Below are 27,144 nucleotides of genomic sequence, written 5' to 3'. Positions count from 1 at the left end.
TAACCAAGCATACCTGAATCCTCCTACATTAAAAAGCCCACACACAAAATGTTGTTGCCATGGCTACATGCCATCATTCTGCTTTCTTTCCTGGGACCATAATATTATTCACTGAATCTAAAGGAGCATTCTACCCTTTTTGTCGACATAAGCAGTCAAGCTTGCTCAGTGACCAAATATAAAAGTTTAGGGAAATACATGCTCTGGGCTCATTAGTGATGCAATCAAAACTGGCATATCAAAGAGGAAAAACTAGTTTATATCAAGTCACCATCAACTCCACAGAGCTCTGATCTTGAAGCAGTGAGTCAAGCATAAGGAAATGCAGTCCGGGCCAAAATAGGCATGCAACATTGCGTGGCAGGCATTCATTCCCCCCTGTTTTCATTAACCTGAGTAACTGTTTTGGAAATTTCTCAATATTGCATGGCCACTGACTGGGACAGCCTATTTCTGAGTCTCCAATACTTTGAGTACATATCCCATGAAGCCTCAAAAAGATACAAGTACTAATTTTATATATATATATATATATATATATATATATATATATATATATGAACTAAATAAACAAGCAAAATGTTTATTATACCTTGGTAGGTTATATGCAATCACCAGGAAGCTGTTATGTACTTTTTGTTGTTGTTTAGACATTTGTTTTAGCAGTATGATAACAAGTCTAAAATACTTTATTATTACGTAAATAGTTTAAATATTTATTTAAAACAGTAAACTGTGTTAATCTGTTTTAATCCAGGAATTTGCCATTTTTTTCTCAAAGCATCAGGGAAGAGAGAAACAGCAGCAAAAGAATTGGGAAATCCAAAGCCCTGCCTCTCTCATGTTTGTCAATATAGGCATGGCTGGAGGGAAAATAAGTTATGCCTGCTCCAGGACAGCATTCTCCTGCCCCTGCCCCCTACAATATTCTGGCATCATGTTAGGGGAACAGGAGGGTTTGGATATTCCCACCAGCAGAGGAGCAAGAACAGCAGAGGTTGCCATGCTTCAGACAGGGAAACCTGCAAGAGCAACTCTCCCTCTCCTGTCCTGGGATGCCACTCCAGAGACTATAGCAGGGGTTGCAAACATGGCACCCTCAGGTACACCTGCAGAGGCCTTTCCTGGAACAAACAGAATCCCATCTACCCACTGAAATAAGACCAGAAAGAAGAATTGCCTTGTAGCCAAAATAGTAGGATGCAGTGTGTAACTGGTTGGGGTGTTTGTGTGATGCACACCAACATTTTCTCTGGGTTGCAAACATGCACAAGCCCCACAAAAGCTTGGTGATCTCTGGACCATAGAATTCTGTTCTTTTGTTAAATTTATCTGTACTGTTACACCCAGTTTAGCTTCCGAAGCAGTCATTTATGCAAAAGCCTCAGTAGCTATTTTCACATATATACATAATTGTACATTCTCTTCCACCAGTACCTTCAAATCTTGCCTTGGGCAGAAGCCTACATATTTTATCAAAATACAGTGGTACCCCGCAAGACGAATGCCTCGCTAAACGAAAAACCCGCAAGACGAAAGGGTTTTCCGATTTTTAGAGGCTTCGCAAGACGAATTTCCCTATGGGCTTGCTTCGCAAGACGAAAGCCCATAGGGAAATCTCCTGGGACAGCGGGGAAACGCAGCGCACCTTCTCCTCTGTTCCCAGACCTGTCCTGAAGGCTTGTGGTGGGAGGTCCGGGAACAGAGGAGAAGGCGCGCAGCGGCTCTCCAAGCTGCGGATAGCAGCCTGCTGCCCCGCACGAGGGGCGCTCTTAAGCAGAGCGCCTCTCGCGCGGGGCAGACATTCACAGCTTGGGGAGCCCTGCAGGACTTCCCCGCAGGGCTCTCCAAGCTGCGGATAGCAGCCTGCTGCCCCGCACGAGGGGCGCTGTTAAGTAGAGCGCCTCTCGCGCGGGGCAGACATTCACAGCTTGGGGAACCCTGCAGGACTTCCCCGCAGGGCTCTCCAAGCTGCGGATAGCAGCCTGCTGCCCCACACGAGGGGCGCTGTTAAGCAGAGCGCCTCTCGCGCGGGGCAGACATTCACAGCTTGGGGAACCCTGCAGGACTTCCCCGCAGGGCTCTCCAAGCTGCGGATAGCAGCCTGCTGCCCCACACGAGGGGCGCTGTTAAGCAGAGCGCCTCTCGCGCGGGGCAGACATTCACAGCTTGGGGAACCCTGCAGGACTTCCCCGCAGGGCTCTCCAAGCTGCAGATAGCAGCCTGCTGCGCCTATCCGCAGCTTGCAGAGCCCTGCGGGGAAGTCCTGCAGGGCTCCCCAAGCTGTGAATGTCTGCCCCGCGCGAGAGGCGCTCTGCTTAACAGCGCCCCTCGTGTGGGGCAGCAGGCTGCTATCCGCAGCTTGGAGAGCCCTGCGGGGAAGTCCTGCAGGGTTCCCCAAGCTGTGAATGTCTGCCCCGCGCGAGAGGCGCTCTGCTTAACAGCGCCCCTCGTGTGGGGCAGCAGGCTGCTATCCGCAGCTTGGAGAGCCCTGCGGGGAAGTCCTGCAGGGTTCCCCAAGCTGTGAATGTCTGCCCCGCGCGAGAGGCGCTCTACTTAACAGCGCCCCTCGTGCGGGGCAGCAGGCTGCTATCCGCAGCTTGGAGAGCCCTGCGGGGAAGTCCTGCAGGGCTCCCCAAGCTGCGAATGTCTGCCCCGCGCGAGGGGCGCTCTGCTAAAGAGCGCCCCTCGTGCGGGGCAGCAGGCTGCTATCCGCAGCTTGGAGAGCCCTGCGGGGAAGTCCTGCAGGGCTCCCCAAGCTGTGAATGTCTGCCCCGCGCGAGAGGCGCTCTGCTAAAGAGCGCCCCTCGTGCGGGGCAGCAGGCTGCTATCCGCAGCTTGGAGAGCCCTGCGGGGAAGTCCTGCAGGGCTCCCCAAGCTGCGAATGTCTGCCCCGCGCGAGAGGTGCTCTGCTAAAGAGCGCCCCTCGTGCGGGGCAGCAGGCTGCTGTCTGCAGCTTGGAGAGCCCTGCGGGGAAGTCCTGCAGGGCTCCCCAAGCTGCGAATGTCTGCCCCGCGCGAGAGGCGCTCTGCTTAACAGCGCCCCTCGTGCGGGGCAGCAGGCTGCTATCCGCAGCTTGGAGAGCCCTGCGGGGAAGTCCTGCAGGGCTCCCCAAGCTGCGAATGTCTGCCCCGCGCGAGAGGCGCTCTGCTTAACAGTGCCCCTCGTGTGGGGCAGCAGGCTGCTATCCGCAGCTTGGAGAGCCCTGCGGGGAAGTCCTGCAGGGCTCCCCAAGCTGCGAATGTCTGCCCCGCGCGAGGGGCGCTCTGCTAAAGAGCGCCCCTCGTGCGGGGCAGCAGGCTGCTATCCGCAGCTTGGAGAGCCCTGCGGGGAAGTCCTGCAGGGCTCCCCAAGCTGCGAATGTCTGCCCCGCGCGAGAGGCGCTCTGCTTAACAGCACCCCTCGTGCGGGGCAGCAGGCTGCTATCCGCAGCTTGGAGAGCCCTGCGGGGAAGTCCTGCAGGGCTCCCCAAGCTGCGAATGTCTGCCCCGCGCGAGAGGCGCTCTGCTAAAGAGCGCCCCTCGTGCGGGGCAGCAGGCTGCTATCCGCAGCTTGGAGAGCCCTGCGGGGAAGTCCTGCAGGGTTCCCCAAGCTGTGAATGTCTGCCCCGCGCGAGAGGCGCTCTGCTTAACAGCGCCCCTCGTGTGGGGCAGCAGGCTGCTATCCGCAGCTTGGAGAGCCCTGCGGGGAAGTCCTGCAGGGTTCCCCAAGCTGTGAATGTCTGCCCCGCGCGAGAGGCGCTCTACTTAACAGCGCCCCTCGTGCGGGGCAGCAGGCTGCTATCCGCAGCTTGGAGAGCCCTGCGGGGAAGTCCTGCAGGGCTCCCCAAGCTGCGAATGTCTGCCCCGCGCGAGGGGCGCTCTGCTAAAGAGCGCCCCTCGTGCGGGGCAGCAGGCTGCTATCCGCAGCTTGGAGAGCCCTGCGGGGAAGTCCTGCAGGGCTCCCCAAGCTGCGAATGTCTGCCCCGCGCGAGGGGCGCTCTGCTAAAGAGCGCCCCTCGTGCGGGGCAGCAGGCTGCTATCCGCAGCTTGGAGAGCCCTGCGGGGAAGTCCTGCAGGGCTCCCCAAGCTGCGAATGTCTGCCCCGCGCGAGGGGCGCTCTGCTAAAGAGCGCCCCTCGTGCGGGGCAGCAGGCTGCTATCCGCAGCTTGGAGAGCCCTGCGGGGAAGTCCTGCAGGGCTCCCCAAGCTGTGAATGTCTGCCCCGCGCGAGAGGCGCTCTGCTAAAGAGCGCCCCTCGTGCGGGGCAGCAGGCTGCTATCCGCAGCTTGGAGAGCCCTGCGGGGAAGTCCTGCAGGGCTCCCCAAGCTGCGAATGTCTGCCCCGCGCGAGAGGTGCTCTGCTAAAGAGCGCCCCTCGTGCGGGGCAGCAGGCTGCTGTCTGCAGCTTGGAGAGCCCTGCGGGGAAGTCCTGCAGGGCTCCCCAAGCTGCGAATGTCTGCCCCGCGCGAGAGGCGCTCTGCTTAACAGCGCCCCTCGTGCGGGGCAGCAGGCTGCTATCCGCAGCTTGGAGAGCCCTGCGGGGAAGTCCTGCAGGGCTCCCCAAGCTGCGAATGTCTGCCCCGCGCGAGAGGCGCTCTGCTAAAGAGCGCCCCTCGTGCGGGGCAGCAGGCTGCTATCCGCAGCTTGGAGAGCCCTGCGGGGAAGTCCTGCAGGGCTCCCCAAGCTGTGAATGTCTGCCCCGCGCGAGAGGCGCTCTGCTTAACAGCGCCCCTCGTGCGGGGCAGCAGGCTGCTATCCGCAGCTTGGAGAGCCCTGCGGGGAAGTCCTGCAGGGCTCCCCAAGCTGCGAATGTCTGCCCCGCGCGAGAGGCGCTCTGCTAAAGAGCGCCCCTCGTGCGGGGCAGCAGGCTGCTATCCGCAGCTTGGAGAGCCCTGCGGGGAAGTCCTGCAGGGCTCCCCAAGCTGCGAATGTCTGCCCCGCGCGAGAGGCGCTCTGCTTAACAGCGCCCCTCGTGCGGGGCAGCAGGCTGCTATCCGCAGCTTGGAGAGCCCTGCGGGGAACTCCTTCTTCCCCCGCCAGCCTTCAGAAAAGGTCTGGGGACAGACTGTCCCCGGACCTGGTCTGAAGGCGGTTTCCCTAGGAACGCATTAATTGATTTTCAATGCATTCCTATGGGAAACCGTGCTTCGCAAGACGAAAAACTCGCAAGAAGAAAAAACTTGCGGAACGAATTAATTTCGTCTTGCGAGGCACCACTGTAAGAGATTAAAAGTTGTCATATTTGTGTGTGCTTAAAAAATAATTTATTCAGACTGACAAGGCTGACTGTTTACATCAAGTTGATATATACAACTGAGACAACTAAGCTTTTTTAGAAACAAAAAACAAATCAAAACCCCTGTTTCTAGTTGCAGCCACGCTAGCAAATATTCGTTAGGCTTCAAAAATAACACTAGAAACATAACACACACAGTGGTACCTCAGGTTAAGTACTTAATTCGTTCTGGAGGTCCGTTCTTAACCTGAAACTGTTCTTAACCTGAAGCACCATTTTGGCTAATGGGGCCTCCTGCTGCCGCCACGCGATTTCTGTTCTCATCCTGAAGCAAAGTTCTTAACCCGAGGTACTGTTTCTGGGTTAGCGGAGTCTGTAACCTGAAGCATCTGTAACCCGAGGTACCACTGTATTTAAAACATTTACTTACAGTCACCAAATGTGATTCTAGGCTTCTAATCCAAGCTTGTGCACTGCTTGTTTACTCCACTAACCTACTAACCTGAATCTCATTCATGTCATGAACCTGCAATATGCATCACACTGAAGGGAAGTGTAGTTCAGATCAAAACACTCATCTGCATCGGATTGCACATTTATCGTAAGATACAAAGCAAGAACTTATCCAGCAGACAAAACAACCCACTGCAGACCTTATAACCGTAGGCCAGTTTGGTTCAATGTTCAGTTCAGATTCTTTCTCACTGGCTTAGATTGAGAGTTTACATCAGGAAGATCCATAGGAAAGGCCACAGCTGTGATGGATGAAGGAGGAAAGGATGTGTTCAGTTTTAAAATTAGTAGTATGTACTGTAATACTCAACCAACCAACATGGGAATTTACTTTCCATCTAATTGGAAAACATGCCCAGTAACTGCCAATCCATCATGCACAGTTCTACCAATTTTAAGGTACATTACATTATCATCATACTTTGTAGGCAAAGCTACAGTCAAGGCTACAGTATGAAGGGAATGTAAGTAACACACATATCACACATCACCACCTGATAGAACAGTAGACACAAGCTTGCCATTTGAAAAACGTTTACATTAGCAATTAATGGAATAATTCCTCTACAAGCTGAAACTGTAAATCATTTAAACTTTCGAATTTACTACCAGGAGAAAGGCTGGCACCAGTAGGAAAGAGATTGTTGGCAAGAGATTTGGATTTGTTCTTCTTTTCTTCTACCATGATGTATTCATCTGTTAAATTGAGCAGCAACCTTACAGAAAATAACCTCAACTACAATATCCTTTGCAGCTTTTTACAGTAATTTAAAGAAGTGAATTTTCTTAAGCCTGCCAGCTTCAGATTTTTTTAAGAAAAGGAAACTCCACAAATTAGCAAGTATTTGATTAAAAATAATGAGCAGTAGTTAATAACCACTGTCTTTCTGTGCAGCTGCAGAAAGAGTAAGTATTAAGTTTCCAATTAACAATGACTCAATGCTTGGCTCCTATCACATGCTCGGTTAAAATCTGCATACACATCATGCCTTTCTGGAGAAGGGCTTTAAATCAGTACAGCAACCCTCAGATTTACAGACAATCTGTGTCAGCTCCTAATCCAGTGGGAAAGGAAAGTCTTCTCAAGCAGCAGTTTTCACTGGCATCACAAGCACCCTGACTCAAGCCTGTCTATCCCTTCCTTTACATAGAATCTCTTGTGCTGCTGTCTTCTCCACATAGCTCAAAATCAACATTGTGCATCTAAACAGCCCCAGCTAGGATGCCACAGCAAAAATGTGCCCAGTGAAAGGACTTGCACTGAAGACAGACAACTACCTTTCCATCACACATGCTTATGGATCTGGCAATGTCACCATAAAAGCAGACCAGTCTTCTCCACCCAACATTTCAACTTATATTCCATACAAGAATTGACAGCAAGTATTGTTGGGCCTCTGGAAAAGAATAACTAGGGCAAAAAGAGCTGCATCTATAAGCAGCAGCTTCTCAATGTCTTTCACCACATATTCTTATCATTTTTGTCTGAACAAGAGTTTCATGGGACTAAAAATATATATGTACCCAGTATTTCTTAAGAACCATTACCACAAGGTTCCGGAGCAGGTTACAGCAATATGAAAATACAGTATTAAAATCAGTTAGAACAATTTAAATGGAAAATAAGGTGGGTCCATATAACAGGTGTCAAAAGCCAGGATAGAGCAATAGCAATTCAAGTATTGCCATATCCATGTTACAGCACCCCAATCCATATCTGAAGAACCGGACAAGCCCAAACAATTGAGTCAGCTATACTTACAATTTGGCCACATCATATTCATGTTTCAATCGATGTATACAATTATAACCTGGCCAGAGAGGAGGAATTTCAAGTACTCCTGCCCAATTCTATAAATACCCTGCACTCACAAACTCATTAGAATAACCTTGGCAGATTCAAAGTCTGCTCCTGCCTACTCTCCTCCCCCAGTAACTGAAAGGGGAAATCCTCCTTTCTCACAATTCGTAATCCAGACATACTGGTTAATGACCCCTCTTCCCCTACACTCTTTATTTTGTCTCAAAGCGTTCCCAGCTCCACCCCAATGACAACTATACAAAGATCCCTTCTAGCCAACCTTACAGGCTCCACACGCAGGAAGTGGGTAATATTTACAGTTTGTATAGCATTCTATGCAACGTGTGTGTCACAAAATGCAGATGGCGGAGACCTGAAAGTGACCCTGGGATTTCCCAGTTCATGGCACCCCTAACCAAGTCTGCACAGAGGTTAGTCTCAGTGAACCCAATGGGATCAACTGAGGACTGCAGCCTTAGCCTGTCAGACACTAAACCAGTGAACTTGTGGCCCTCCGCTGCCCTTGACCATTAACCAGGTTCTCTGGGCTTGATGGAAATTGCGTCCAAAAGCAACTGAAAAGTCAAAGGCCTCCCGTCTCTGCATTACACCAACTCTCCACAACGAAGCCATGGAGCTTCCACCTGTTGTCTGCCCCCAGCACATGCTATTTTGAAGGTATCCTGCCTCTGAACACACCCCAAGGCATCGTCTAGCTTGAGGTCGAGAAGCAGCACAATCCCGCCCCTCTGCTTCAGCCCAGGCGGACACCATTTCGGTGGCGCCACCAAGGAAAACACTCGGAACTCCACAGAAAAGGGAAGTGCTTAAAAACAGAGCAGCAGCAGCACCTCCATCTCTCCGCCAGAAGCAATCCCCAAACCCCACGGAGAGCTATGCAAAGAGATTGCAAAAGTCTCTCCAGCTGGGGGTAGCTCCCTCCCCCCCCCAACCCGCGCAACTTTCCCAGGTCAACAGCTGAGTTTCTCTTCCCCCTGCCACACACATCACACCCTGGAAACAAGGGCACTGAATGAAAAAGAAGCTCAATATCCCCCCCCCCTTTCCTTTCGCAATTTGCAGCAGCGGGAGCAGCCCAGCCACCCGCCCTTACTACAACCACCTCTCGCCTCATCCTCCCTGCCTGGGAAGAAAGAGGGGATCCCTTTGGAATATATGCATATAATAATTAAATGACCCCGCCCCCTCACCTCGCTGCTGCTTTTCTTTTTCTCCACCTCCGGAGCAAACGAGTCTCCCCTCACCTCCCCGGGCTGGCGCCGCCGCCTTGGTTTTCTTAGTGGGGCGGGTGTCGCTGCCGTGCTGCGCGCGTTCCACACCCGCACGCCCTCGCGCGCTCCCTCTCCCAGTAAGACCGCCCCAATCAATGAAAGCGCGGCCCCGCGCTAGCCACACACGCCCACACACCAGCCAGCGAGCGCGAGCGCCTGACCTTCCCGAGCGCGCGCGCGCGATTCCACCCCACCCCCGCCATTACCACCACGGAGCACGCAAATCGACTTCAAGCGAACGCCGCATCTCCAGCATGTGGGTGTTCCTTTAAAAAAAAGGAGGAATCCCGCCCCGCCCCTACCCTCGCGTTCACGCCCACGTCCTTCCCACGCGCATCCTCGTATCACCTCCAGGATCCGTCCGTACAAGGGACGGGGCGGGACGTTGGTGGCGGTCACGTGCCACGCACTGTCCAATCGGAGGCGGAAGAGGACGTTTTCACACACTCACATGATTCGTTTAAAACGAGGAGAACGGAGTGGGAGAGGAAGAAGTCAGGGGTGATGTACCTCCCCCCCCCCCGGTCATTAAGTTGGAGCATTACCCCAACTCACCCTTCTGCCTTATTTATTGTAAGCCACGCGTAGAGCTGCGTGCACAATGCTGTGAAATAAAGGAATAAATGGGCATGGCAACTTCTATTAATAAGTGCCGATAGAGTTTGAATTAATGCAATGGGAGGTTTCTCAATATTTGCAACGGTTTTCACTCTTATCTCAAGCCTTTAAGGCGATATGTCGTAATACGCGTTTCCTGGGTGCCTTGAAAAGGGATGTAAGGCTGAAGTCTGGTCCATTGTTTCTCAGAATTTGATCCCCAGCTGTTGATGGACTACAACTCGTGTGATCCCTGACTATTGGTCCTGCTAGCTAGGGATGATGGGAGTTGTAGTCCAACAGCAGCAACAGTCCCTGTGTTTTTGTCAGCAGAAGTTAGCAGGTAAAGCCTTTTGTTGCATATAGATAAAAATTGTTACCATTTAATCGCCTCAGATCTTTATTAAAGGTGCAACCAGGTATTCAAAAATGGTAATCCAATTTAATAAGGAAAATAGGTTAAACCAAACAGGAAACTGCAATGTGTAATATGTAAAAAGAGAAATAAGTCATCTTCATAGCAAGGAAATACCTTTTTCCAAGTGAAAATGTTACTGGGTAGCTGGTTATGTTAAGTACCAGTAGCAAGAAGGTACTGGTATTTTAGAAAAAAAGATTCCCCACCAAAAAATACATGCACATTTTTAGATCACCCTTTCTTAGTTTTCAAGTAGATATGCAAGTTTCTGTGAACACTTCTGCATGTACTGTATAGTTAGGAAATCTGAACGCTTGTTACATTATAACTATATAATATATTGCTATGGGCTGGAGTTGTCCCCTCCAAACTTGTGATTCTACAGGGTGTTCGAAAAGTAACTATACACCTACTATGTATTACATTGTCCATAGGTGTATAGTTACTTTTTGAACACCCTGTATAATTGTAAGATTGGGGTCTGCAGAAGAGGTCTGCTAAAATGTCTCTTTTCTTCAGTAAATAGCCTTGGCCTGTGGCACAGAAACTGAATTGCTGGACACACTTCTGGAAGATGACAGGCAGTGTAGTAAAACGTCAGCATATCTTTCTTCCTCCCTGGCTGGAAGTGCTGTCATCAGATTGTCAGAGTATAATAAACTCATAGTTTTCAAGAGGCACACAGAGTCAGAGAAAGAAGCTTGAGTACTAGATGGTAGGAGCTAACAAAAATTTGTGGGTTGGCTGCATCCCCCTCAAAATCCAATGGGAAGCAGTGAACTTTGGGGCATCTTTTGGCATTCAAGCGGATTTCCACCTAAAGGCGTAAATATAACCCTAGATCACAAAGAGACACCAAACCTTTAGTGGCTTCATTCCATGGAAACAACCCAGGTTATGAACTGAAACTGCTTAGAGATCTGGATAGCTCAGTTGGTTAGAGCACAGTGCTGATAGTGCCAAGGTTGCAGGTTTGATCCCTGTATGGGACAACTGCATATTCCTGCATTGCAGGGGATTGGACTAGATGATCCTCAGGGTCCCTTCCAACTCTATGATTGTATGAAAATCAGGGTACATAAGAGCAAACTGGGCTTGAGTCCACAAGACATTTGTTAGTCTTTAAGTTTCCAGGAGAGGCTTTGATTTTTGGGGAGTGCAAGAGACTCACACAATTACCCCTCTGGAAATATGTTCCTTGCCATTCCAGATCATTCCCAGTACCATAATGCAGTGTTTTTCAACCTTTTTTGGGCAAAGGCACACTTGTTTCATGAAAAAAATCACGAGGCACACCACCACTGTGTGCGGAGAGGGATATGTCAGAGCCCCGCTGCTCTCTATGGGGAATCGGATGAGAGCGGACCGCCTTTCCGCTCTCATCCAATCCCATCCGATCTGATCCCCACCCAGGACGGATGGAAAATAGGGTGGACACAGTCCGGTGCCCACCTAGTGGGCGAAAATTTGCCTTTTAAAAAAATATATATATATTTCGAATTTTTCACACGGCACACCAGGCAACATCTCATGGCACACTAGTGTGCCGCGGAACAGTGGTTGAAAAACACTGGCATAATGCATAGGTAGTGAGTGCCAACCAAACTGGAACTGAAACAAGAGAGAGGTTGTATCATGTTTCAGGGAATCCCAAGGTTAGTAGAACTACTATTTTTAACACACATACACTACATCACATCTTAATGAAGAATGAGCATGCTAAGTAGCCTGGAGGGCTAGAGAGTCAGTTGGGGGTGCTTGGTGGAATTGAGTGTCCCCAAAGTTTAGGTAGACTCTGAGATGGAGCACTCATGTTAGGACGTGAGGATACACAGCAATGTTTGCTCTCTACAGTTAATGTGTTAAATAAAATAAAATGAAAAGAAAAAGGCAGGTGGAGGAAGTAGGTACCTGGAAAACTCTTAGAACATATGAAAATAATATCCAACTTTTTACATTTCCAAACAGGCTTAAACCAAAATCTTCACAGAGAGGTCCCATTGCTCTTAATATGACAACTTCCGAACATATGAAAGAACTCTTTACTGACTTGACCATTATGATTTTATCACCCTGAATAGCAGCATGAAGGAAGAATATAGCTGTGCTGTTTTTGTTATCATTACAGTTTTATTATATACATGTATGTTGTATATTTACCTCTTGTATACATACAGGCATAACCATATTTTAAAAGTAAATAAATAAATAATGGGCATGTACGGAAATCTTCAGTTATTGCAACAAAGACATATTGAAGGTGATTCCACACCATCTGATATGAAGCTTTGGTTTCCTTCACATATTAAAATGCCAGAGCTACACTTTTTTCTGCTTTAGGGCAGAAAAAGGGAGAGCGTGCTTTAAAAGAAAACAGGTTCTGTGTTAGACAAATATTGTAGATCAGCTCTGCTATCTTCTTAATCGGTTTATAGCAGATAGTGTTTTTGTTTTTTTTAATTGTCAGCAGCAGTTGAAATTATATTTTCATTAGAAGCCAAACTACCACCAGCTAATTATGTCAGTGGTAAATCACTAGCACACACTGTCTATAATGGTCTCACTCAGGCATTCAATTAACTCTACTGCTTAATGAGCCATTTACGTGTCTCAAGGCTTATAACACTTATCTTGTGAGTAGGGTAGGCTGATACTGAAATTTACCACGTAACCTTGCTGAATGCCTTGTTTTGCACTGGCTTTCAGTTCCAAATCAATAAATGTAGGCCTTTAAGGCTCTAGTTCTGTTGTTAACACTTACTTGGAAGTTAACCTCTTTAAGCAAATAGACTTGGGGTTTGAGTCAAAGAAGTACTCACTGAACTCAGTGGGACTTCTGAGTAAACATGGAAAGTATTGTGTTGCGAAAAGTCAAGGTAGGGTGTGTGCACAGCACAGCTTTTAAGGCAATCTTGTAGGATCTACCTGCCAGCATTAGCAAAAATAACTTCCCATCTATCTAATGTGATGCATTAATATAAAGCTTTTGAATTATGGTGCTTGAGAGTCCCATGGACTGCAAGAAGATCAAACCTATCCATTCTTACGGAAATCAGCCCTGAGTGCTCACTGCAAGGACAGATCGTGAAGCTGAGGGTACAATACTTTGGCCACCTCGTGAGAAGAGAAAACTCCCTGGAAAAGACCCTGATGTTGGGAAAGATGGAGGGCACAAAGAGAAGGGGACGACAGAGGACGAGATGGTTGGATAGTGTTTTCGAAGCTACCAGCCTGAGTTTGACCAAACTGCGGGAGGCAGTGGAAGACAGGAGTGCCTGGCGTGCTCTGGTCCATGGGGTCATGAAGAATCGGACACGACTAAACAACAACAATATAAAGCCAGAAGGAAGAAAAGTGGAGAAAGCAGGAAAAGTGTTTCCTGGGCACTGTCGTATTACGAGGAGGCACCTCAAGAGTGATTTGTTAACAAGGTGCTTGGGATATTTCCTGCAGACACAGGACCAGGTCAGATGTAATGGTGTGCTCTGGACAATTCCCTGCCAGGCTGTCACTTCTTTCACTTAGGGCTGGCAGCAAATCCTCTCATCAGGCTTGTCCACTATTTATTTATTTCCTATCTTGCTTCCCCCCCCCAAAAAAAGGTCCAGTTTGTGTGCTTCCCACAGGCATCTGGTCAGCGACTGTGAGAACAGGATGCTGGACTAAATGGGTCTATTGGTCCTTTCAGAATAGGTCATCCACTTAATTGCTGGACTCTAAGCATAGCATACGGAGATAGAGGAACAGAATGTATGTAACCTACTGACCACAACTGAGGTGCGGAGTCTTTTCAGTTCCTGTGTAAACAGGTGCAAGCACAACTGAGAAGTAATTATTCTGTGTGTAACATCAAAGCCTATTTTTGGGTCAGTCAGACATTTTTCTTTTGGATTTGCTTTCCATCCTCTGTTCTCACGCTTTGTTCTAATGTGCTAACATCTTCTGACAAGTACATCGGCATTCATTTTCTGATCAAAAAGTGAATGAAAAGGTCAGTTATGCCCAACAGTGAAATAGCATACTGAAAAATTGATAGGTCAGGAATCCAGACTGACTTGTTTCTACAATTTTCACACTGGCCAATGTCAACTGAGAATTCTGAGTGAGTGCTTGGGGGGACTGGCAGAATACAGGTTTTTTGGGGGGGTTCTTTTTTTTGCCCTTTTGAAATTGGGAGGAATATTGCTCATGATAATTTATGTGGAAGGGAAGAGAAAGCTGGATCAAGGTTGCCATTTATTTTTTTTAGTGTCCTGCCTTAACGGGAATTTGAAATGCAGAAAATTAAGCAGAATGAAACTGTGCTCCTGGAACAAAGCTAAGTGTGAGTGAACTTCACTTCCTAAATTCTCTGTCTGGTTCCTGGTGGGGAACTATCTGCCCTTTTCTGGACATTTTCTGTGTTTCCAACTGAGACTACTTCCAGCCTGTCACTCTTTTGGGGTAGGATTCAATCACAAACTGGCAAATTCAGCTTGTGAAATCATTTGTTTAACATTTGCTTGACTCAATGTCATCTAAGCTCCCAGCAAACAAATCAGAATGAATGCTCAATAGATAACCAACATCATCTAAACTTCCCACCAATAAATTAGGATGACTGTTCAATAAACAGGTCTGGAAGTGACCTGAGATCAGATGCAGATACACTTCAAATGTATCAGTGGTTAACATGCCTAGGAAAATTTCCAGCAAGCTCAGTTGAAACAGGAAGTGGTGGTTTGGGGCTATGAGAAAGTGCCTGTTCAAACTTCAGGTGAACATGCTCTCCTCTGCCCCCATTTTGTGCATCAAATGCAGAGATAGAAAGCATCCACTTTTGTTTTTGTAACTAACAGGTGATTCAAGATGGGAATTTACTTTGGAATTAGTGCTGTTCATGCACATATTTTCTACAGTATCCACACAATGTCACCATAGTTCAAACTGGGATTTGTGTTGGAAAACATTGGGGTTGGCCCTGCTCCAACCAGTATTTTCTTGGTTCCCCCACATAATTATATGTTTCCTTCAGATTGTAGACATTTTAGTATTTAGTTACTTTTTTGTGTTCAATGCCTTCCAGACATTAACTAAAAGCCTGCAGCCTAAGGAGAGAGTAAAACAGGCTGTCATTCTTCCTCTTTCCCCTCCCCCACCTGTGTCGGGGTTTTTTCATGGCCTTTCATAAATGAAGTATCTCTTGATTGCTTTTTTTGTGGGGTGAGGCACACAGGCAGGTGCTGATTGCAGTAATCACGACTTGTACGTGTCGGATTCAGCAATTGTGCTTTACCTTTCCCAAAGCCTCTGAACATGCTGTTGCATCTTTTATTAGCAAGTGAGAGGATGCTTTTCTGGCATCAGTCATAATCCACTGAGTCTCTCTGCACAGGTTTATAGCTGCTACTTTCCCACAAATTCCCCCAGAGATTTCCCATTCATCACAGGGCTGGGCACTGGTGGGGGTTGTTGTTTGACTTTCAGTTCATAGGAAAGTGGATTTTATAAAAACCAGCTCTGCTGTTATTGCTCTTAGTTTATTAGGCTATATTTCAGTCATCCAATTAGTCTACAGCAGCCAATAGGGGCCCAAATTACCCATTCTCAAATTAAATTCATGAAATTTAATCAGATCCACATATCCAGCCCACGTTCTAATCATAGGGAAAGGCATCACACCCACTTATAGATTATGGGTTGGAGTCTTTGCTGTTTTCATATGCATGCTAGAGAGATGCTTTCATTCCAACCTTACCTGCCAATGGATACTTAATTAATTGGATTGTGGATGTTAAAGGTAGTTGGGCCCATAGGATCTTAATGCGCAATGGAAAATGATAAGGGCATGTCTGCATTGGATTTGTGTGGAGATCAGACATGTTCATGTAGCTTATACAGCCTTTACAAACTGCATGTAGCTCATACAGCCTTTACAAACTGCATGGCGCTGTATGCACAACCCAGTTCATGCCACAACATATCTAAGCCTTTCTCTCTCACACACACATTCACTTTAATATTAAAGGAAACATTGTGCTCTGTGTGATATGTCTTACATATCATTACTTTTTATTTTTTCAGTGCAAAAGTAATTATTACTTGTAAATTCAGTCCACCAAATACAATCTGTATTCACTGTCATTTTCCCCATTTGATAAGAAATTGATTACATCACACACACCCGTTTTCATTGTGTGTGTAGTTTTGGGGTGGGATAACATACTGACTACATAATTTACACGATTTCTTACATAATTTTGTTGCAGTGGAAAGTGAGACAAGTAACTTAGTTTTTGGCAGAAAGTGAACTGTAGCAGAGCACAAATAATGCTTTGTGCGATGAATACAGGGCGGAACGGGGGGGGGGGGATCCCTTCTTGTGTCCTTGCATGCAAGTCACAATTTCCTAACCTACTGAAAGATGGTGCTAAAGGGGTAATTTCTGGCAGGAGAAGCAATACGTGAGCTGCTTTCCTTTTCCTGAGTCTCAGATCTCCAAGGTGACCCAGATTTTTATCTTCTGATACCCTCCTGCTTCCATTGTCCAGGCTTCCTACAGACAAGTCAGCGCTGCCCCAGCTGTTGATCATGCAAGTCAGCGGCATGCAACCTGTGCCCTCGACCCAGTTTCAAAAGTTCTCTGCAAGTGATCAGTTCAAGCCTCTGGCAAGAGCAATTTGTCTCTCCCTTGTCAGCCTACTGGGAAAAGATAGGGAAAGGGAAAGGAATACTAGAGAGGGAGTGGGGACAGACAGACAGAAAGTGGTGGCAGAGAGAGAAAGAAAAAGCAGCAAACCTATTCAGTTTGGGCTTTAGTCCTGCCCGTCATTTATCTATAGAAGTACCATTTCTGCACCACCATATCATAAAATATCAAAGCAGTGCACATTATAAAACATCATAAAAAAAATTAAAATGCAGATAACCGTTAAAATGACTGGCTAATCAAAAATTAAACAGCTGTGAAGGCCCGTCAGCACCAAAAAGTTTTGAAGAGATGCTTGAAAGTCAAAAGCAGGGATGCCTAGCACCAGCATGTGACCCCCCACCCCCCACCCCCCAGATAGCCCTGGAGGGTATGAGACCTTCAATTGGAAAAGGATTGCCCACTTCTGATTTAGGTGTTGATGCACATATCCACATGATGTGGTAATTAAACAAAAGGAAGTGCAGCCTGTCAAGGAAACAGGAAACAGAAAGAGAGGAACCACTTTTTTCTTTGTTTACAACTTTCCTGAGGCCAAATTTCTTTTATTGACCCTGACATGCTTCTTCCAAAACTATTGTTATCAAACTGATACGGAAGTTGGCAGGAAGTCCAGCTATCTCTTATGCAGATATATTCAAGTCTGCTACACACCCATGTAAAGCATCTGCAGCAAAAATGGAAATGCAGGCTCATGGTCTGATCTGATAAATTTTAGAAAAAAATATAACTGGGTAAAAAATATAATCTGTCCCTCCACCCCAGCTGCCCTTTCCCATCCCCCAAAATGGGCAGCAGGGCTTCTTTTGGAATGAAGCTCGAAAAGTGTATTACTGGACTTGATTTGAGGCTGCATTTACGGGATTCACCCCTGGAAACTATTCTGAATGCCAGGACTCTGGTTAGCAAGATGGGAAGTTCTAATAAAGAAGGGAGCTTCTGGAGGCCTGATTCCCTTGCTACAGAACATTCACAGTCTGGCCTAGTTCAGACATTGCTACAAATAATAGTTTATCGTGATAGGAAGGAACTGCAGTGAGCTTTGGGCGTGTATATTTCCTCTCTCCTCCTCTGGAACAACCTCAAGGAGGAATCACTTCTGCTTTTCATGAATTGCAGTTAAGTGTTTAATCTTAACTATGGTTTATTGAAAGAAACCAGATTCACAATCCATGGCTTGAGGATGCCTTGTTTCAAACAAACCACAATTAAGTTAAACTGATTAGTTGGGTTCAGATAAAATAATACACCACAATTAATAAAAAATTAAAGCAAATGTCCATGTGGCTGTCCTGGAACAGGAAGCTTGTAAACACAAGGCCCGCTTCAGCTTGTGCGTATCACAACAAACCATTAGTTGCTCAGACATCCAAATAATCTCTCCACACATTTCCCCCCCCCCCGGCCGCTCTCTCATTTCATGCATATTCTCTTTATTTAGAAATTAACCCATGACATACATTTCATAACCTCCACCCCCTATTGAAAGTTGTGCTAGAAACTTGCTAGGATTGCTGTTTTCAGCAGCTGGTTTCTAGACACACCACCTTTTTCACTTTACAGAAGCTCTGCGTACATAGATGTGCAGACCTGTACCTGCTGGATTTCTGCCTGTTACTCAGCAGCTACAGGTCTCCATTTTACGTACACCAGATGGGAAGAGTGCATTAATGATTCCCAGTTGAACTTTTATCAGTTGGGTGGAATTCTCACATATACTATAGTGTATGTCCCAAACGGCATCTTTTCAAAACGAGAAAAAAATGCATTATGATGATATCAGAACACGGGGTCAGTTTATTAAGGTGTGAGCAGAGAATGCTATATTGCAATGCTGCTCTTAGCATTCTGCTACCGTGACACATGAGAAACCAGAGTTGATCAGCAAGGAGGAGTAACTGCAAAACCGAAAATTCCGTGTTCATGCAGATAAGAAAATCAAAATCCCAAGAAAAACAAAGTTGTATCAGAATGGACAATCTGGGTAACCATTCTGGAATTATTATGTGCAAAGAAGGCCTTGATACAGCTTGGGATTTATTTTTCTCTTTCTTTTATACATACCTTAAAGGAAATTACAATCGTTTCCCTTCCATCAAGAGTTAACTCAGCTCTGTTGATGGATTAAGCAAGTTTCCTCAGCAATTGCCACTGAGCAACAGGAAATGTACTCTCCCTGGGTTTATTAACCATTCCCTACTTAGCTCTACTGGAATGGTGTCTGCAGAATGAATGATTACGTTCTTTGTTCCTAACAGAGTATTTGTACTTAGATAGATAGGTAGATACAGTTTTAGGCCTGCTCTTCCCTGGAAGACTCCACCGTGGCTGGCTGTGTAAATATTTTAAAGAGCATATATTATATAACAGAAAAGCTGGAATTTTCCTCCTCTATTTGTGGGCAAAACTGGGTGTCTACTGAGGAAAGAAATCTGTCTCAGATCAACATAAGGGCAGTGTTAAATCCATGAATCAGCATGCAGTATCCTAAGAAGGGCTGCCTTCCTTAGGGAACGACAGAGATACATCAGGTATCAAAGAATCAGCTTGTTATTTTACAATTTTTAAGGCATAAATGCTCTAAACAGTACAGATGACTTTAGACCTAGCAATGCAAATTCTGTGTATGAAACATTACAGTGTCAAGGAAGCATGGAAAAATGGGAACATTCCAACAGATGAAAGGATGTCTTCCCTCCTGATTTTGTAGAGTGGAGAAAAGAAACTCATGTGAGTGCTCTGCTCTGGAGAAATCCCATCTGCATGAACAGAAGGGTGCTCAAATTGTGTTAAAGAGTAACTAATCTGCATTAAGTGACATTTGCACCTACACCCTTGGATTTAAAGAGCAATCACACTCAAATACAGAGTTCTCTCCCTACCCCAGCCCAGGATCTTTTCTCTTATTTTTATTGACTTCCCACCCCTTTTTCCATCGAGTTGTTGTCTCTCCCATTCTGCTGCACCCCATCTTCTATCTATTAAATCATAATCACAGTATTATTCAAAGGCAGAGGTCTCATGGGTGGGAGGGATTGCAGGAAGCGAAACATTTTCACCTACCAAAATCCACACACAACTATTTAAAGGACAGGAGACTGCTTTCCTTTGCAAGATCTGGGGGCTCAGCAACAAGGTAGGGTTCTCCTTAAGGAGTGCTTGTTATCCTACTTATAAGTCATGCAACATATTTAATATTTCATAAGTCGTGAGTGGAGAAAGTTATTTAAAAACAGAAAAGAGTGCTTGTTTCTGCAACATAAGTGTTTTTTGTTTTTTTAAAAAAGGAAGATACTGGATGAGTAAAACAGATTGATGAGTTCTTTCCAGGAAAGGCAAGTTCTTTCCAAGGGTGACAGGAAGAAAGCAAAATTGCTTACTGTATGATGTGCTATCAGAAAAGCAAATTCTCTCCACCCTTCCCTTGTATTTGACTTTTTATGCACTGTGCCAGAAATGCCTTTATTTGCAGTAGGCTACCTTGTCCAAGCACAACAATCTATTTGCTACCCTAAAAATAGTTCCTTGTTCTCACTGGGGAGGTAAAACTGCAACGTTATAAATGCAGGTGCAGCATGACATGATCAAAGGGTTCACTATACCCCTCCAAAAACCCTTCCACAAAGAAAAACGACACACCAAACAAAAAGATCCAATCTATCATTCTCCCCAGTGTACTAGTTTGCCATTTTCTTTGTATTGATTTCCTATGGGGCAGCATTCAGTCACACTAGCCCAGGGGTCAGCAACCTTTTTCAGCCATGGGCCAGCCCACCGTCCCTCAGACCATGTGGTGGGCCGGACTATATGGGGGGGGGGATGAACAAATTCCAATGTCCCACAAATAACCCAGAGATGCATTTTAAATAAAAGGACACATTCTACTTTTAATGTATTTTTAATCTTTGTTGGAAGCCGCCCAGAGTGGCTGGGGAAACCCAGCCAGATGGGCGGGGTACAAATAAATTATTATTATTATTACTAGTACTACTACTACTGCTCATGTAAAAACACACTGATTCCCAGACCGTCCACGGGCCAAATTGAAAAGGCGAATGGGCCGCATCTGGCCCCCAGTCCTTAGGTTGCCTACCCCTGCACTAGCCTATCCCCACAGGGGTGCAGTTGGGTAATTTCACACTATGGACTTACAGTGGTGGTGGTTTCTTTCTGCATTACTTTCTGCATTTTCCATTCCACCTTGGTCAAACCCCGCCTGGAATACTGAGTCCAGTTCTGGGCACCACAATTTGAGAAGGATATTGACAAAGGATGTGCAAAGGATGACAAAGGGTCTGGAAACCAGGACTTGCAAAGAACGATTGAGGGAATTGGGTATGTTGAGCCTGGATAAGGGATGACAGAAAGTTGATATGATAGCCATCTTCAGCTATCTGAATGGCTGTCACATGGAAGATGGAGGAAGCCTATTTTCTGCTGTTCCACATGGTAAGACCCGAAACCAATGGATTCAAGTAACAAGAATGGAGATTCTGACTAAACATTGGGAAGAATGTCCTGGTGGTTAAGAGCTATTTTATAGTGGAAGGAACCACCTTGGGAGGTGGTAGACTCTCCTTCCTTGGAGGTTTTTAAACAGAGGTTGGATGGCCATCTTTTGGGTATTCTTTAGCTGTGATGATTCCTGCATTGCAGAAGGTTGGCCTAGATGACCCTTGAGGTACCTTCTAAATCTACACTTCTATGGCCAGCCAGTCCTGCAGCATTTGGGGACCATTCTGCTCATCCTGGCTGGGTGGGGTCATGGCCTTCTGCCCCAAAGTCCTGCCATGACAGCACTCCCCCCCCCCCACTTAAGTCTGTTGAATTCTGTCCTTAGAATGTGCCACACATACAACCTGGCAGCTACCTAGTTATTCTTAGATTAGAGTATAATATTATATCCACCCTCAGTCCACACAGCTCCCCAAACCAGAACTTTTTTTTGTCCTTGTGCTAAGCCATGTCAACAATTCACAACTGATGCATTTGCTCGGCCTCTGCACTTTAAAGATGAGTTAAGACTGACAGAAAACCATTTTGATTAATGTGTTTTGTTTCGCTCTGGTAAGCTTAGTTGACTTATCAGTTCCACGAAAGATGTTCTGCGAGAAGAGGTGCCCATCAGAGCACTTTAATACAGAGTCATGTTCTCATTGGAATCCTCATCACTTAGCGTGAAACTGTTTGTTCCTGAATCAGCAGGAAGAGCAGTGTGTTGACACAACTGCTGATAGGAAACTCCACTAATGATTCTGAGAACCAGACAGCACACTAAATCATCTGGCACTGTTCCTTTGGCTGGAGCTGTACAATGAAACTAGGAGATATTTAGCACCATCATTGGAATGTACATCCCATTCATTTCAGGAGGTGAAGTCCAATGTAGCATGAGAGGATTTCTGCTCATAGAATTGGGCTTTTCCTTCCCTTACACCCCTGTGTGTCCCTTCAAAATTTGCTCCAGAGGTTTGGGGGACCCTCCAGGTTTGGGTGGGCATGGGGAGGAGGGGGGGGGAAGAAACCAGAAATTCTGTTGGGTAAGCAGATTCCTGTTGAGCAAGCAAGCAGTCTAAATTCAGCTCTCCGTACTTTGCAGCAATTTGCAATTTTAAAAAATTCTCATGAAAATTCAGCAGCATATTTCTGAAATTTTCTCCTAATAAACACATTTTATTGACCAATGTACACATTTTTGCAAGCAGTTTCCCCTATCATAATGCATTTTTTGTACGTTATTTTCACCAATGCCTTCATTTTTATACACAATTTCTCCTAACAGATGCAATTTTGCAAACACTGGATAGAGAACTACATTGCAAAATTCAGATAAGTGCAATTTTTAGAGGACAGCTGTGTTTTGGTTCACATTTTGTTTCAAAAAGTGCAGATTTGATACATTCAGCTTTAAATATGAACTGAATGAAATTTATCCTCCATCCTTACTCCTAAGTAGAACAATCCTGTCCATGGTTACTTGGAAGTAAATTCCACAATGTTCAATGGAATTTACTCCCATATAAGTGTGCACAGAACTGAAGCACTGAGCCAATACATACATAGAGATAGATCCAGAGTAATCATGCAATCCTGTACATATCTTTTCACACATAAGTCACGTTGAGTTCCATGGGGCTTACCCTCAGATAAATGGGAATAGGATTGCAGCAATAGTTAGATGCACTAAGACCACAATGCTTACATGGGAGTAAGTCCTATATAACATAGTGGGACTTCCTTCTGATTTAATATGCCTAGGATTGCATTGTAAGTTCCTTTTGGAATTAATGGAATCTAAGCCATGATTAACATTTCAGGCTGATTTCTTTGAGATGCAATCACAATCAGATTTGATCAAGCCCACTGTGTTTACTGCACTAATGAAAGAAAGTCTAGTACACAGATGGGAATGTTGGGTCCTGGGCATGAGTGGTTTCATTGATCCTACAAAATGAAAAATGTGCCATTTTACTGAACCAACTAATTTTTAAAATACTTGCAACCAAATGTGTAACAGGCTTTTTAGAATGCTGTCATTGTTAGTCTCAAAATCTAGGTGCTGAAGCTGAATTACATTGTGGATATTTGTGAGGATTTTTTTGAATTTGTGTCAAAGCCATATTGCACAATCTTAAAACTTGAGAAGGTTGTGTTCACCCCCCCCAACATGTGCTAAAGCTTTTCTGAGTGAAAATTTCTGACTTCTAGTCTACTTTGCTAGATATTTTCAACGAGGATCCCCTCTGCAAACAACAACAACCCAGAGAGACAGAGACTGTGAGAGACAGAGACAGAGAGAGCACTGAACACATCTTAAGGGATCCAAGATTTAGAACTATACATGTGGTTTTTTTAATTAAAGCTGATGTTTTCAGCATACCGAACAACCTTCTTGAGTTTGCAATAGAGACAATATTCCACGTTTGCAATACACATTTGAATTTCTAAACTCCCTCCTTATGACTCAAAGCATACTACGTTGGCTGTACTCACCGTGCTTGGGATTCTTCCTTCCTTTGAACTGTGGTGAATTCAGATTCCTTGAATCAAATTCTTCAGGACTGAATGAAACAGGCAAAAGCCGCACATAAATTGTCTTATGTTCAGAACAGAGCAGTCCACTTGTTTAGTGTGTCTAGCTTTCTGTAATAGTTTCAAAGACAGGCAGGGAATGGGGAGGGCTCAGGATATGACATCATGCACCCTGGGTGTGTGGGGGGGGGGTTGTTGTTTGTTTTTAAAGGAAACTAGCAGAGATAACGAAAGGTTAGTGTTTGAGAATCAGGGAGTGGATCTTATCATAAACATTCTCCACATTGTTCCATCTGCCATAAAAATAGGAGAGAGGTCATTCAACATTTGTTGGAGGCAATAATTTGGAAGTAATTTTAAAGATCAGGGAAGTCCGTAAGTGCACGTGACTGCCCCAAAGAGTCGTGCTTTTGTTGCTGAAACCTTTGGACCGTGTGTTGACTTCCTCTTTCCCAGAAAGCCGGATAATTATGATTATAGGAGAAAGACTCCAATAAAAAGCTGCTGAGTATGTGAACATGCTTAAGAATACAAAACTGCAATTTGTTCCACTGAACTGAAAGCAAAAGCTCCCCCTGCCCGCCCGATCCTCAACTGTTCAGAGTCAAATGATCTGGTGTGCCTTTTGGGGAGCCATTTACCAAGGCTTTTCTAGCCATTCAAAGTGGGGCTTTAACAGAAACTGGCTTCAGCGTTAGCTGTGCATGGAGATTAACAACCTCAACACCCATGGGTGGGTGGGTGAGGAGACAGCATAAACAGCATCACGCTTGGTTACTGCTGTTGATGCAGCTTGATCAATGGGCATCCCAAATCCCAGCTATGTTTCTAGAGCAGCTTTCTCCAACTTAGTACCATCCAGATGTTGGACTCCCATTCCCATAAAACCTGAGCACTGGCCATGCCTGAGTGCTGCTTGCTCTTCCTCTGATGGCCTCAGCAGGGGCAGCTGGTAGCCAGAGGGAGGGAAGCTCTGTATAGGCATGCTGAAGGGATGCCTGAGGCTGCCTTTGGTCCCTCTCCCTCCCTCTCTCTGCCTTTCCCATCCTTGGGTCCCCAGATGTTCTTGAACTACAGTTTCCATAATCCCTGACCATTGGCCATGATGGGAGTTGTAGTCCAACAACATCTAGGAACCCAAGGTTGAGAAAAGCTGCTCTGGAGCAGGCACGTCCAACAGGTAGATCATGATCTACCGGTAGATCGCTGGACGTCTGTGGTAGATCACTGGCTCCCCCCAAAGAAGCCCAAGGAATTTGGCTCCCCTAGACATTTTAGCCCTGCAGCCCATAAAAAGAAGCTCCACAACTTTGAACTTAACCCTTAAAGAACGGGCCTTCCTATTCCCTAAGAAAAGCTCAACAACTTTGACCTGAACCCCAAAAAACAGGGGTAGATCACTGCCAGTTTTTAACTCTGTGAGTAGACCGCCGTCTCTTGGGAGTTGGCCACCCCTGCTCTAGAGGAACAAATTCACTCTAATAAAAAATCCCCGAAAACAGACTTTTTGCATTTTGGGAAGTGTCGGTGTCATGGACTGAAAAATGTGAGGTAAATATTACTGGGAAGACATGTGAACACCTCACAAGCGAATCAGAATGGATGCAGGCGAATGTCCATTGTCATATAACCGCATTGTAAACAACTCAAAACACATGCCCAATAAAGACAGACCATATTCTAACCACCATGTAAGCTTTGTGCAAGAAAATCAGGGTGAATGCTTCATAAACAGTTATCTGGTGGAGCTCTGAGTTCTGCTTCCTCTCCCTCCGGTTACCTCAGCAATGACTGTTGTTTTCTTGCCATGGCCAAAGTACACTGCATCTCCTACAGCTGGGGACGTTGACTTAAATTGCATGAGTATGACTCACCTCACCACCCATTGGGCATGCTGAATCAGCCATTTATTGTGCAGAAAAGTTCCAAAGCACTGAATATAGACCAGAATAACCATGGAAAATGACAAATCCCACACACAGACAGCAAACATTAGTTAGCTCTGCAGCTCATGTCTGCTGGAGAGGCCACATCACTGAGAAGGGAAGCTATTTTGCACATTGCGGGTCTGCTCCTGTAGGAAGAGGACTCTTATCACGATAATGAATAGGTAATCATCATTTTAGTGGCCCCCAAACAGTGAAAAGTAAAATTTCATGTGTGGGACGAGACTGCTCAAGTTGTGGAGAGTAGGATTTTTAACCATATGGGGTTAAAAATGGAGAACCATATGTAGGAGTAGGATTTTTATAGCAGATCTTTCCCCCTAACTCTTTTTACTGGTTTTTAGAAGCCTGGGATTGATTGATTGATTGATTGATTGATTGATTGATTGATTTTATATACCGCCCTATACCGACAGGTCTCAGGGCAGTTTACAGAATACTCATCACCTACCTGCATAGTATATTTAAGCAGGAACTGCACGTGCACTAAGGAAAAGTTATTTATTCTTTAACTTTAAAAGAGAGTGTCTTGCGTGGTTTTTATAGGAGGGAAAAAGAGAACTAATTAAAGAGTCAAACAACCCAGGGCTGTCTTCTGCATACTGTGCAAATGGGAACTAAAGTCTAATTCCCACAATTTGACCTGTAATATTTTAAACATTAGGGCAGGAATCACCAGTGTGGTGCCCTCCCAGATGTTGATGGACTCTGACTTCCATCAGCTCCAGCCAGCATGGCCAATGGTCAGGGGTGCTGGGAGTTGGAGTTCAGTGAGATCTAAAAGGCCACAGATTTCCGATCTCTGTTCTCCAGCTGATTCAAGTCCCCATCTCCGGGATTCATTTAAGCAGCTTGCTATGCTGAAATTCACCTCATGCAATTCTGCTACCCCAAATCCATCACTTCTTCCCAGCAACCACTCACTCCAGTTTCTGATGCTGATTCAGCAGACTCTAGCATTGTGGCCTCAAGCTTCCTGAAAGCCATTTAAAACACACTGTGAACTGTGGAGAATTAAGCACAATGAGAGGGGGATGATTTTTATTTTTTTTTAGGTTTAGTTTATGCTTATCGGAGTTTGTTCGCATTCTGGCAAATTATTTTTACCTCCTACTGCACAGTAATACCCAGAATTTTATAACGTGACAGAAATCCCTGTTGCCTGGGAGCATTAACTGTGATCAAAATAACTTGCATCTGAGTAGCATGATAAGTTCCCCAAAGAACTTTGAAGCTGAATACTGCTAATATATGTACCTGACTACCTACATAAAAGGGTGGGCACTTTTGAACGCTCTTACTGCAGCACAGATCCGTTACCTTGGACACTGGATAACCCCGGTTCCAATTTTGCCCACTGTCATGTTCATCTGAAGTAGCAGGTGTAGCATAATGCTTAATGTTTTATGTGGTATAGATAGATAAATAGATGATAGATAGATTTTTTACAATTGTGACATACAAGCAGAAATAACACAGTGATGGGCAATGTCAAGGCAAGGAAAGCATCTCAGCATGACTTGAATTGGCATTCAGAACCACCAAATAGCATTGACCTCCCACTCCATACAGATCAGCTTACCAGCATCTGCTGGGTAAGGGTGCTGTGATTAAAGATTCCTCCCGCTGTGGTGATTTGTTT

General features: G+C 45.7%; 1 protein-coding gene across 6 annotated transcripts in view; it reads right to left on the bottom strand.

Moving 5' to 3' along the window:
- The window catches only part of RALB (RAS like proto-oncogene B), a 32,026-nt gene extending 8,334 nt beyond the window's left edge, over window positions 1-23,692 (bottom strand). The window contains exons 1-2 of one of the 6 annotated variants that reach the window (XM_083491509.1): window positions 23,518-23,681; window positions 5,869-5,970 (exon numbers count right to left, since the gene is read on the bottom strand). The gene's annotated coding sequence lies outside the window, so the exon portion shown is untranslated. Of the gene's footprint in view, window positions 1-5,868; window positions 5,971-8,740; window positions 9,139-23,517 lie in introns of those variants that run through there. The other 5 variants (XM_083491506.1, XM_083491508.1, XM_083491507.1 and 2 more) reach the window with 5 other exon arrangements.
- Window positions 23,693-27,144: the final 3,452 nt, after the last annotated feature.

Source organism: Podarcis liolepis (assembly GCF_965112155.1).
Source record: "Podarcis liolepis genome assembly, chromosome: 1".
Lineage (NCBI taxonomy): Eukaryota > Metazoa > Chordata > Lepidosauria > Squamata > Lacertidae > Podarcis > Podarcis liolepis.
The sequence above is the reverse complement of the archived record's forward strand: the minus strand, read 5'-3'. Positions and strand labels throughout refer to the sequence as shown.